The 13,579-nt window shown below is 45.0% G+C and overlaps 1 protein-coding gene across 2 annotated transcripts in view; it reads right to left on the reverse strand.

Annotated features, from left to right (window-relative positions):
• Prkcb (protein kinase C beta) overlaps positions 1-13,579 on the reverse strand; it is a 393,262-nt gene that overhangs the window by 259,848 nt on the left and 119,835 nt on the right. The gene's annotated exons all lie outside the window — the stretch shown is intronic.

Consider the following 13,579-nt stretch of genomic DNA (forward strand, 5'->3'; position numbering starts at 1 on the left):
CTCCCATCACCACAGACCAAGTGACTCCGTCACGCTTTACCCATCACCATGGACTATTTTTCCTGAAACCATGAGCCAAATTCAATCCTTCCTCTGTAAATCGCTTCTGTCAAGTGTTTTATCACAATGTCAAGAAAAGTAACCAATGCAGGGCCCAAAGCAAGAAGGCTCCTGTGCCCCAGCCATTCATCTTTTCTCCTAACCCTTATCTTGCCAGAAGGTTTGAGTTGAAGTTTTGCCCTTCTCTACCAAAATCTTAGTCCTAACTATTCCTCTACACATCTTTGGATCTCCTGCTAGAAATCTGGAGCTTGGGAATAAAGGCAAGCAGTCCCTAATGGACTGGGGAAGGGTGGGGATGCCATCTAATCTCAGGTTTGCCATAGAACTTCACAATGGTCCAGCTGGAGAGCCATTTGTCCTGCTATCTGATTTAACAAATTGAGAGATTGAATCTAGGGGCTGAGGAGATGGCTCAATGAATACACTGCTTGCCATGCAAACATAAGGGCTTGAGTTCAGATCCCCAGCACCTCCATAAAACACTGGACATGGTGGTGCATGCCTGTAATCCCAGTCCTGGGGAGGCAGAGACATGTGAATCCCTAAGACTTACTGGCTAGCTAGCCTCACTGTGGTGATCTCTAAGTCCCATGAGAAACTATGTCTCAAAAAAATAATGTGGAGAGCAACATGCATACACACATGCATGTACACCTACATACATAAACACACACATATACTCACATGCATACCATACACAATACACATGCAAAAAAAAAAAGGAAAGGAAATTAAACTGCCAAAAAAAGGAGGGAAAGAAACTGAACCAGCAAAAAAAGAAAATCAATTACAAAGGTTGCAAAGCAAACTTGTGGAAGAACCAAAATGGAAATCAAAGAGGATGAAAAGGAAGGGAAGCTAGCTGGGCTCCCTACAGCAAATTAACATGGTACCACAGCAAGATGCCCTTAGCAGGGCTAAGCAGATGGCCGCCCCCAGGGAGTCAGTGGGGAACAGAAAGGATGTTTCTTATCAGAGTGCTCTTGGAGCTCATGTGGAGAGGCAGCAGAAAGCGTTAGCAGCAGGGCACCAGCCCCTAGCCCCTTGCCACTGGGTGGTCCATAGCCCAGCAGCCAGCATGAGCCTCATCTAGGAGCCTGCAGCCTCTCCCCAGCTCTACTGAATCCACATCTTCATCATAACTAGTTCCACAGGGGATGCATCTGCACAGTAACACTCAGAAAATGCTGCTCTGGTCACTTTTGATATCAAGAGAAATTCCAAAAGGAAAAGTCGACCTGTCATAGCAACATTTATTCAAATCCATTGGGTTTCAGGAACAATTTCAGATATTTTATGCCCTTACCCCATTTAATTTTCTGTGTGGTATTGGGGACTGAACCCAGAACCTTGCACATGTTAGGCAAATGCTCCACCATTAAGCTAGATCCCCAATGCTTTTTGTACTTGTTATTTTAAGACAGGGTCTCACTAATTTGCCAAACCTGGCCTTGAATTCTCTCTGTAGCCCAAGAAGGCCTTGAAGTTATGATCCTTCTGCCTCAGCCTCATGAATAGCTTGGGTTACAGGGCTACACCACCAAGCCTGGCTTGATCACATTTAATTCTTGTATTAGTTTCTTTTGTGTTGCTATGACCACAGTTTCTGACAGAAACAAATTAAGGGACGAAAGGTTTATCTTGGCTCACAGTTACAGAGCGTTCATCATGGCAGGGAAGCCCCAGACAGAAGCTCATTCATGGTCTTGGAAGCATGTGGCAGAGACTGTTTCAATCACAGCAGGCCAGGATGCCAAGCAACAGGAAGTGGGCTGGGTAACACCTACCCAGTCCTAGGGACTTACTTCAGTCAGCTAGGCCCCACCTCCTAAAGGTTCTATGGCCTCCAGAAATAGCACTCCCAGTTGGCAAAACAATCCTTCAACCCTCAAGCTTGTTGGGGACATTTTCAAAGTCTAACTGTAACAACTTTCTTAACCCTTTGAAGTACATATTTGGGGTTCCAGTTTATAGAAAAGGAAACTAAGACAGTAGATCTGAGCTCCCTTTCACCTTCATGCTCAGTCCAGCACTCCTTGTTTTTCGGTGGCCTCTTGCATTACCTCATAAGTAAAATGGTACCTCTGTATGAAGCCATTTTCTAACACCAGCCGGGGTCTGTGGGGAGTCCAGGAAAGTCCTTGAACTCCAAACACTAGGTTCATGTTTGTATTTAACCAAAGAATTAGGCAACCTAAACTGATAAGGATAATTATATTAAATTTTACAGTTATTTAGGAAAATATAAAACCAAGAGAAGGAAAATTGATATGCCCATGTGGTATGAGAGCCCATGTGGGCCTGAAAGAAATGTGAAAACGATTTTAAGAGAAAAAAAAAGAAAGTACAGAGAGCTCCTGCCATGTGACGGGCAGGAGGGGGAAAAGAGGAGTCAGCTGAGACTTACCAAAACCTGGAAGTTCAGGAGTGACGAATGGGCCACCAAGAGAGCTTGCTCTTCTCTCATAAATGCATTTCTGACCTTACTGTCAGTGGGGTTTACCTTCTGGCTCAGGTGAGCCAGAGTGAGAGTTGGTTTGTCTGGGCTAGGGGCTGACTCATAAAGAGGCTAGCCATGTTGCCAAGTCCTGGGGGCTGAACTTGACCAACTACAATGTCAGGATTACATTTAAGTCATAGGACAGTGGACCTTCCTCCCAGGAGGGGCTGAGGTTGTTTGTGGAAAAACAGATCTAGGAAACTAGGATCTTCAGCAAAGCCCAAAGACATTCCTGGGTTTTATCTTTAGGAGCCTGATCACCCTAATTACCTGACAATGCTGCCTGGCTCCCTCTCAAACTCACCCCTTGACATTGCACTGCCCAGTAAAAATGAGGTAAGTAGAGAAGGCAAGGGCTTTTGAATCCACTCTGCTAGTGATTCACTGGCTGAAACAGGTGCCTTATTCACCTCTCAGCCTGCTTCCCTATATATGAGTGTGAAATAAACCCCAGGTTTCAGAGTTGCTTCTGAGAAAACGGAAGGAGGAATGTTGGGCATATGATACTGGGCTGGAAGCAGAAGCAAACTTTTCATTGCTTTTATTGGCCTAGATACATCCCTCCTTCAATGGTGGGTGAGAACCAGGCTGTGAGCCAATCTTTTACATTTCTGCCCTACTCCATGCTCAATGATGTCGTAGGATATTGGCCATGGTGTAAGTATTTACACAGTGGAAACAGACCTTCTGCAAGCACTGCATACCAGAGTTGATTTTGCTTTTGCTTTTTCTTTTTCTCTTTTTTTTTTTTTTTTTTGACCAGAGAGCCTATTGCTAAATCAACAAAAATGCTTTCTTCCTCCCAACCCTGCTGGACTTACAAACACTGAGATTCTATAGCGGCCAATCTGTCACTTCCCAGAAGCCAGGAAGGTTACTTGGCTCCTCCACCCATACTAAAGAAAGCCCAAAATTTCAACCAAAACTTACTGAACATCAGCATGCACACTGCCTCCCATCCTTCATGAGTACCACAGGTGCCTGGGCACCTGTCACCCATCACATTGGAAACGTGATTTTACAGATGTGATAAAGGAGAGAAGGAAATTAACAAGTCCCAGGGGTAGCAAGGGCAGGACCATGAACTTCACTTCCGAATCACCCCCATCCATAGCAAATTACCTCCTGACAAGATAACCTTCCCAGTGGCTCACCCACACACGTCACTCATCCAGAGAGACCCGCCTTTATTGTTCTCACTGCTGGAGTCCTGGGAGCTGGCAAGTCAGAAGTTCAGAACTCTGGTCACGGAAATGAGTTTGTGACTCTCCCAAATATCCCAGTCTTCTCTCTGCCAATGGCTCTTCATGGACCTCCAGAGTTCCTCTTTGTCCTTTAACTCCACCATGCTCCTTGCTCCTCCCTTCTTCCTACCTACCCACCCCATGGCTCCCTTTCTGTCCTCCAACCTTTCTCTATATTCATCAGTCCCCTCTGGACTGCCTCTCATTCTCTCCTCCCATTGCTTCTCAACTGAAAATGAAAATGAGGATAAAGACACATCAGATGTTCCTTAAAAATGCCAAATTTAAAAAGTCAATTCCCAAGACTTTCAGCAAATTAGCTTTGGGAGGATTAACCTAGAGCCGCACTATAAGCAAGACCCCATGATGAAGGAAAATCATCCAACTTCTAGAATTTGGCTTAACAAGACTCGTCTCAGACCCCCACATTCTGCGCCTGGTGACAGATGGCGACAGGAAGAGGGCCTGGCTTGAGTACGGCATGCTTTCCGGAGCCCACCTGCATGCCTAGGCCCTGCCAAAGGAACTGTTGGCAAAACAGAATCGCTTGAGGTCATCATCTCCATCAGTGGATGTGAGCTCTGGGCCCATGCCAACCCTGGCTTTCCCAGAGTGGCTAGGATGCCCTAACATTTGACTTTGATGATTCAAGCATTTGTCATTCCAACTCCCCCTCAGCAGTATGAATAAAAAAAAAAAAAAATCCAAAGATTTAACTTAAAAAAGTTTAACAAGTTAATTTTCTAATTTTAAAATGCTTCAGAAAGAAACACAACCTACATAAGGATAATTTTAAGCTATATTAAAGCTTGAAGATGACATCATGGACTTCTAATTATATAGACTTTGAGGCAATCGAGTCAAGTCGCCTTCCTGGTTACTGAATAAATTTTTCACACTATGCTGATGTCCTACCTCTTGGATATCCTAAAAAGTTCCTCTAGTAGATAATTCAGAAAAAGAAGTCACACTTCTCTGAGAACTCAGGCAATGTTGGAGTTTTAGGGTTGACTCGGAATTTTTCTCCTGAGGAGTGATTTTCAAGAGCCCATATGCAAATGAGACAGGAGGGCAGAGCCAGCCCGCCAGGAATTTACAAGCCTGTGCAGAATAAGCTCAGACCTGTCCTGAAAAGTTGCCAGGAATGACCTGAGTCAAGATTTGGGGAGCTGGCACCATGCCTGTGTTATCTTCCCCCTCCATGTTGTTATGAGTGAATTGATTCAATTAAAATCCCAGAACCATGCTTGACATACAGCAAACTTAATAAGTATTTGGCTTGAACGTCCATGGTGCAGATGAGGACCAAAGTGCAAAGGTGAAAACGGGGGTGGGGGTGGGGGTGGGGGTGGGGGATGGGGGGAGGGAGGAGCCACCACACCCCATCAGCTGGTTGCCACTTGCTTCAATAAAACACAATCAGGGGCTGGCCCTTGCTTGCAAAACCAACAGCCTGGGTTTGATTCTGCAGTACCCAAGTAAAGCCAGATGCACAAAGTGGTACATGGGTTGAGTTCATTTGCAGTAACAGGAGGCCCTGGTGCACACATACACACTCACACACACACACCCTCTGTCTCTCTCAAATAAGTAATAAATATTACTCAAGTACATTCATACGTGGATTATCTTTCAGCAACACCATAAGGTGGAAGCTATCGTTTCTCTCACTGTGCAGCTCAGAACGCACTGAAGCTTCTCTGAGGCAGGCTGAGTCCTCTGCATGAGGGAGAGCAGGTGACTCTGGGGCAGCACTTCTGATGCCTGCATCCAAATGTCCTCCTCACAACAGCCCCTCATCCTCTGCAGTCCCTCCCTCACTGACTATATGTCCACTATATGTCTATATATGACTATATGTCTCCTACTTCCAGGACTACCCTAGACACTTTAGAAGGGGACAAAAAGCAAGTGCAAGAGAGAACAAGGTCAAAGTGACAAACACAGCTCCCAAGAAATGATCCTTGGGAATAATTTATTTTTCTCCCTTCCTGAAATGAGAGCAAAACTTGGAAGCAGACAGCAGATGAAGCAAATGAAGACGCCTCAAGCTCTGGGATCCACGCCTGGTTGGCAATAGGGAATTTAAGGCCAGGCTTCTTGATGCCTTCAGAGAGACAGATGGATTTAGCCAGCGAGAAAGGCAGCAGAAACTTCACCCCCAGTGACTTTCAACAAGCAGTTGTTGACATGATTTCTTTAACAAGAGAGAAAAAAGTCATCACAAATGTTACAAGATCCTAGAACAAGTCTTATTATTGGTGAATTTGATTAAGGCAATGCACTGGAGATTCAAAGAAGCCAAGTGTCTGGGTGAAAAAATATGAAACTAGTGAAAGGAACCAATAATGGAATTTGAGTTGAATTGAGGCCTCTAGTATTTCTTTCTTTCTTTTTTGGGGTGTACATGTATGTGGTGTGCATGTATGTATAAGCATGTTCATACATATGTGGGCACATGTGTGAGTGTATATGAACATGTGTTATTCAGAGGCCAGAGATTGGTAATAGGTGTCTTTCTCAATCCACCTTGTTTTTTGAGAGTTTCTCATTGAACCTACAACTCAAAGATTCTGCTACACTAACTAGTCAGTGAGCCTTAGAGATCTGCCTGTCTCTGCCTCCCCAATACTTGGAATAAAGGAGTGTGCTGCCATGTTTGACTTTTACATAGGGGCTGGGGATCAAAACTAAGATCAGCACATTTGCAGGATAAGCTCTTTAAGAGCTGAGCCATCTCCCCAGCCTCTAGCACTTAGTGCCCATGAAACCACTTCTTCTTAAACCCCAACATTCCCAACTCCAGAGTCACATGCCCACGGAAGGAACACATCATTTGTCACAACCTAATTCCACACAAATGCCAAATAGTTTCCTGAAACACATCATGTCCATCTCTGCCTATGACCCTGCTATCCTCTGATGACATCTGGGAACTGGCACCAAATGTGACTTTTAAGAAAACTGAATCACTTCCTGTTTCATTCATGGACTGCCAACTAAAGGCTACTATTCTAGTTTCACACCTCTCTTCTCTGGTAGAGGACTACAGCTCTCTTCTTTGGCTTCCTGCCAAGCCTGCAGAGGCAAAAAAAAAAAAAAAATATATAGAGCTGGTGGGTAGAGAGGTGGCGGCTTCAGGCCAACAGGATTATTTTTCCATTATGTCATCCACAGTTAAAGCTCTTTCAAAGAAAGTTATTGATTTGGGTTGATATGTTTTATAACTAGCCCATTTACCTATTTTTCTTATTAACCCTGATAATTTTCCGTTGATTCTTCTCGAGTTTCCAAAAAAAATAACATTACCTGTGAATAATGTGAATTTGGAATGCTTTTTCTAGATATGTAATTACCATTTATGTCTGTTTCTTTTCTTGTTTCATTGACTAGAACATTCACAATGACAACCGTGTTAGCAGCAATCATTTTTCATTTATGCTTATTGTGAATGGGAAGGCCTCAAGTATTATCAAATTAAGTCTTATTTTGACCACTGGTTAGCTATACACAGTCCTATGCTAAGAAAAGCACATTTATTCTTGGTTCTTTCTCTAGCTTCACCAGAATTGCACACTGGAATTTTAACAAATGAAAGTTGGGTACCTATGAAGTTGATTACATTTTTCCTCTGACATAATGATAAGGTTTATAAATAGACTTTCCACTAAAAACCCACAGTGCATTTCTAGAGTAAGCCTACTTCACAATGCATTGTCCTTTTAATATCCTACTGGACTCAATTTGCCAAGATGCATATGAATGAGCATACATATAATCCATATGTAATGAAACACACAGATACCATGTATGAGAAAGAACATGAAAATGCAGAGAGAACAGTCACAGACAGGAAGGAGGGACAGGACAGTGGTCTGGGACATGCACTCTTGGAGTTAGGTTGTAACTGTGACAGGACAGTGTGTGGGGACAGGCACTCTTGGAGTTAGGTTGTAACTGTGACAGGACAGTGTGTGGGGACAGGCACTCTTGGAGTTAGGTTGTACTGTGACAGGACAGTGTGTGGGGACAGGCACTCTTGGAGTTAGGTTGTACTGTGACAGGACAGTGTGCGGGGACAGGCACTCTTGGAGTTAGGTTGTGCTGTGACAGGACAGTGTGTGGGGACAGGCACTCTTGGAGTTAGGTTGTACTGTGACAGGACAGTGTGTGGGGACAGGCACTCTGGGAGTTAGGTTGTACTGTGACAGGACAGTGTGCGGGGACAGGCACTCTGGGAGTTAGGTTGTACTGTGACAGGACAGTGTGTGGGGACAGGCACTCTGGGAGTTAGGTTGTAACTGTGACAGGACAGTGTGCGGGGACAGGCACTCTTGGAGTTAGGTTGTACTGTGACAGGACAGTGTGCGGGGACAGGCACTCTGGGAGTTAGGTTGTACTGTGACAGGACAGTGTGTGGGGACAGGCACTCTTGGAGTTAGGTTGTACTGTGACAGGACAGTGTGTGGGGACAGGCACTCTGGGAGTTAGGTTGTACTGTGACAGGACAGTGTGTGGGGACAGGCACTCTTGGAGTTAGGTTGTACTGTGACAGGACAGTGTGTGGGGACAGGCACTCTGGGAGTTAGGTTGTAACTGTGACAGGACAGTGTGTGGGGACAGGCACTCTGGGAGTTAGGTTGTACTGTGACAGGACAGTGTGCGGGGACAGGCACTCTTGGAGTTAGGTTGTAACTGTGACAGGACAGTGTGCGGGGACAGGCACTCTTGGAGTTAGGTTGTACTGTGACAGGACAGTGTGTGGGGACAGGCACTCTTGGAGTTAGGTTGTGCTGTGACAGGACAGTGTGCGGGGACAGGCACTCTTGGAGTTAGGTTGTACTGTGACAGGACAGTGTGCGGGGACAGGCACTCTTGGAGTTAGGTTGTACTGTGACAGGACAGTGTGCGGGGACAGGCACTCTTGGAGTTAGGTTGTACTGTGACAGGACAGTGTGCGGGGACAGGCACTCTTGGAGTTAGGTTGTACTGTGACAGGACAGTGTGCGGGGACAGGCACTCTTGGAGTTAGGTTGTACTGTGACAGGACAGTGTGCGGGGACAGGCACTCTTGGAGTTAGGTTGTACTGTGACAGGACAGTGTGTGGGGACAGGCACTCTTGGAGTTAGGTTGTACTGTGACAGGACAGTGTGCGGGGACAGGCACTCTTGGAGTTAGGTTGTACTGTGACAGGACAGTGTGCGGGGACAGGCACTCTGGGAGTTAGGTTGTACTGTGACAGGACAGTGTGCGGGGACAGGCACTCTTGGAGTTAGGTTGCGCTGTGACAGGACAGTGTGCGGGGACGGGCACTCTTGGAGTTAGGTTGCGCTGTGACAGGACAGTGTGCGGGGACGGGCACTCTTGGAGTTAGGTTGTGCTGTGACAGGACAGTGTGCGGGGACGGGCACTCTTGGAGTTAGGTTGTACTGTGACAGGACAGTGTGTGGGGACGGGCACTCTTGGAGTTAGGTTGTACTGTGACAGGACAGTGTGCGGGGACGGGCACTCTTGGAGTTAGGTTGTAACTGTGACAGGACAGTGTGCGGGGACGGGCACTCTGGGAGTTAGGTTGTACTGTGACAGGACAGTGTGCGGGGACGGGCACTCTTGGAGTTAGGTTGTGCTGTGACAGGACAGTGTGCGGGGACGGGCACTCTTGGAGTTAGGTTGTGCTGTGACAGGACAGTGTGCGGGGACGGGCACTCTTGGAGTTAGGTTGTGCTGTGACAGGACAGTGTGCGGGGACGGGCACTCTTGGAGTTAGGTTGTGCTGTGACAGGACAGTGTGCGGGGACGGGCACTCTTGGAGTTAGGTTGTGCTGTGACAGGACAGTGTGCGGGGACAGGCACTCTTGGAGTTAGGTTGTAACTGTGACAGGACAGTGTGCGGGGACGGGCACTCTTGGAGTTAGGTTGTACTGTGACAGGACAGTGTGCGGGGACGGGCACTCTGGGAGTTAGGTTGTAACTGTGACAGGACAGTGTGTGGGGACAGGCACTCTGGGAGTTAGGTTGTACTGTGACAGGACAGTGTGTGGGGACGGGCACTCTTGGAGTTAGGTTGTACTGTGACAGGACAGTGTGTGGGGACAGGCACTCTTGGAGTTAGGTTGTGCTGTGACAGGACAGTGTGCGGGGACGGGCACTCTTGGAGTTAGGTTGTAACTGTGACAGGACAGTGTGCGGGGACGGGCACTCTTGGAGTTAGGTTGTGCTGTGACAGGACAGTGTGCGGGGACGGGCACTCTTGGAGTTAGGTTGTGCTGTGACAGGACAGTGTGCGGGGACGGGCACTCTTGGAGTTAGGTTGTACTGTGACAGGACAGTGTGCGGGGACAGGCACTCTTGGAGTTAGGTTGTGCTGTGACAGGACAGTGTGCGGGGACGGGCACTCTTGGAGTTAGGTTGTACTGTGACAGGACAGTGTGTGGGGACGGGCACTCTGGGAGTTAGGTTGTACTGTGACAGGACAGTGTGTGGGGACGGGCACTCTTGGAGTTAGGTTGTACTGTGACAGGACAGTGTGTGGGGACGGGCACTCTGGGAGTTAGGTTGTACTGTGACAGGACAGTGTGTGGGGACAGGCACTCTGGGAGTTAGGTTGTACTGTGACAGGACAGTGTGCGGGGACGGGCACTCTTGGAGTTAGGTTGTACTGTGACAGGACAGTGTGCGGGGACGGGCACTCTTGGAGTTAGGTTGTACTGTGACAGGACAGTGAGCGGGGACAGGCACTCTTGGAGTTAGGTTGTACTGTGACAGGACAGTGTGTGGGGACAGGCACTCTTGGAGTTAGGTTGTAACTGTGACAGGACAGTGTGTGGGGACAGGCACTCTTGGAGTTAGGTTGTACTGTGACAGGACAGTGTGCGGGGACAGGCACTCTGGGAGTTAGGTTGTACTGTGACAGGACAGTGTGTGGGGACAGGCACTCTGGGAGTTAGGTTGTAACTTTCCTACTACATTTTTCCAAACATTGTTTCCAAGCCAGTTAGTTGTCTGGGATGGTTCTCTTTAGTATCAACGTGATGATATAGAGTCAAACCTCTGGGTATGTCTCAGATGGATTTTCTATGTTAGGTTGAGGTGGGAAGACCCACCCAACTATGAGAGCTATTTTATGGCTGGTGTCCTGAACTTCATAAAAAGGAGAGCGCGACTGAATACCAGTGTACAACCTTTCTCTGCTTCCTCATTACAGACACAATGTGCCAGCAACCTCACCCTCCTGTGCCAGGCCTTCCCCACCATAATGAACTGCATGTCTCCAGTGGTAAGCTAAAATGAACCCTTTCTTCCTTAAGTTACTTTTCTCAGTATGTTGTCACAGGAATGAGAAAATTCACTAATACACTAGCCCATATTTGATTTATTTTTAGTTAGCACAAATATGTACGTACTTAGGGAGTACTACCTGGTATTTCAGTACCTGTATCCACTGCCTAATATCCAAACCAAAGTTTTTAACTTTGCTTAATGTTCTCCTAAAACATATAACATTTCTGTGTGGTAAGGACATTCAAAATCCTTTAATTTTTTTTCCAAAGTATGCAGTACAAGCTGAACCTGGTAGCACAGGTCTATAATCTCAGCTACTTGGGAGGTTAAGGCAGGAGGAGCTCAAGTTCAAGGCTTGCCTGAGCTACACAGTGAGTTAACGACCAGCCTGGGAAATTTAGTAAAATCCTGTCTCAAGATAAAAATGTAAAAGAAATGCTGGAGATGTAACTCAGTGATGCAGCATAAAGCACTTGCCTTATGCAAACATACACACACACTACATTATGGTTGTCTAGAGTCATTGTGGTTTCAGTTTGCATTTTCCTAACAGCTAATGATGTTGAACATCTTTTCTTGTGTATGCCCCACCTACAACCCTGCTATGTAGAAATGCTCTTCCATTAACTTTTTCCTGTTTGCTAATGCAACGTGTCTGCAGCTGCAGTGAGGATTCTTAACATTTCTTGTGCCGTGGTCCTTTGTCAAATGTGTGCTGTGCAAGTGCGCTCTCCTACTCCAGAGTGTATCTTTTTAACAAAATCTTTCATGGTAGGAAAGCCTTTTAATTTGCTGACGTCCCAAGTGTCAATTTCTCTTTTTGTGGCACGTGCTACTAGGGTCTGAGCCTTTGTGCCAAGCTCTTACATTTTCTCCTAAAGCTTTTCTAGATTTCTGTCTGTGATTCCTTCAGTGAGCTGCTGTTTCTGTAAAGTGTGAGATTTGGCTGTGGGTCTTGTTTACTGTTGTTATTATTTGGCCAACAGATGTCCAGTTGCTCTTGTCAATTCACTTTCTCATTGAATTGCTTTGCACCTTTGTAAAAAGGAAAAATCAACTGTGCATTCTTGTGTTAATCCATTTCTGTGTTCTCTCTCTGGTTCTTTGATCTACATGTCCATTCCACCAATGTCACACAACGCCTGTTACTGTCACTATTCTATTAAACTAAATCACCTCACTTTAGCCTTCTTTTCTAAAGTGATTTAGTTATTCCAATTCCTTTGCCTTTTCATGTAAGTTTTGGGATCACTTTTTTATATCTATAAAACCATCCACTAACGTTATGATAGAAATTGCATTAAGCATGTACATTAATTTGGAAAGATCTGACATCTTTACTATGTTGAGTCTTTCAAGTCATGAACTCACTATATCTCCCCATTTATTTAGAATTTTGAGTTGTTTCATTATAATTTTATAGTTTGGGCATATAAAGTCTATACATGTCTGATTAAACTTGCCCCTATGATTTATTTTGTCTTTTTCAATTATTATTCTACTTTTGCTGTGCTGGGAATGGAACTAAAGGCCTTACACATGACAGGCAAGTGATCAACCTCTGAGCTACACCACAACTCTTCCTTTCAAGTAATTGTACGTAGCATATTTTCAGATTTGATCACCAGTAGTGTTGAGATTTTTTTTTTCTCTCTTCACAAATCCTGTAACCTTGCTGAGCTTGTTCATTAGTTATAGGAAGGTTTAGGTTTGATTCCTTGAGAGTTTCTACAGAAGGAATTATGTCTTATAGGCAACCATTTCTCCATTCTTTCATTTCTTTCTTCTTTTCCTCTTTTCTTTCTTTCTTGGTTGTATGCCTTTCATTGCTTTTCCTACCTTATTGCAATGAGAAGAACTGACTAGAACATCCAGCACTATGTTGAAAATGCCCCAACGAAAGTGTCTTATTTCTAAATCCTTCAGTTTAGTACCTTTGTTACTAACTTATCTATTGGGATCAAGCACATCCAAACAAAAGGTATCCATAACTCTTTACAATACTCCCTGCTATCGACCTCTCAGTCTACATTTACCTAAGCTAGGATTTCAAATTCAAATAAGCTATACATTTATATCATATAGTCTTTGGCTCACAAATTATTTTTTATGTCTGACACAATCTAATGTGAAACATATATCAATTATTTGAACTCCATAATAAGTTTAATTAATAGATATGTTTATTCTAGTTATTCTCTATTCGGTACATCTACAGCCTTAGGACTTCTTACAATCAGAATGCATCTTCAAATAACTCTTCCATTGGTACTACATGTCCTGAGCCTTTTTATATTTTAATACTGTATTTGTGATGCTTTTACATATAAGTGACAATTTGCATGAGAACCAAATATGAAAATTTCCCTTCAGACCTCTGCAGCCACACATGCATTGTCTTAAGTATTGTATTATTCATAATAAATAAATATCCAGGCTCTGTATTTGCCAAAAGATTGGTTGTGTAGATTTCCTTGGTCTGGCTTCCCA

The sequence above is a fragment of the Jaculus jaculus genome, chromosome 12 (assembly GCF_020740685.1).
Source record: "Jaculus jaculus isolate mJacJac1 chromosome 12, mJacJac1.mat.Y.cur, whole genome shotgun sequence".
Lineage (NCBI taxonomy): Eukaryota > Metazoa > Chordata > Mammalia > Rodentia > Dipodidae > Jaculus > Jaculus jaculus.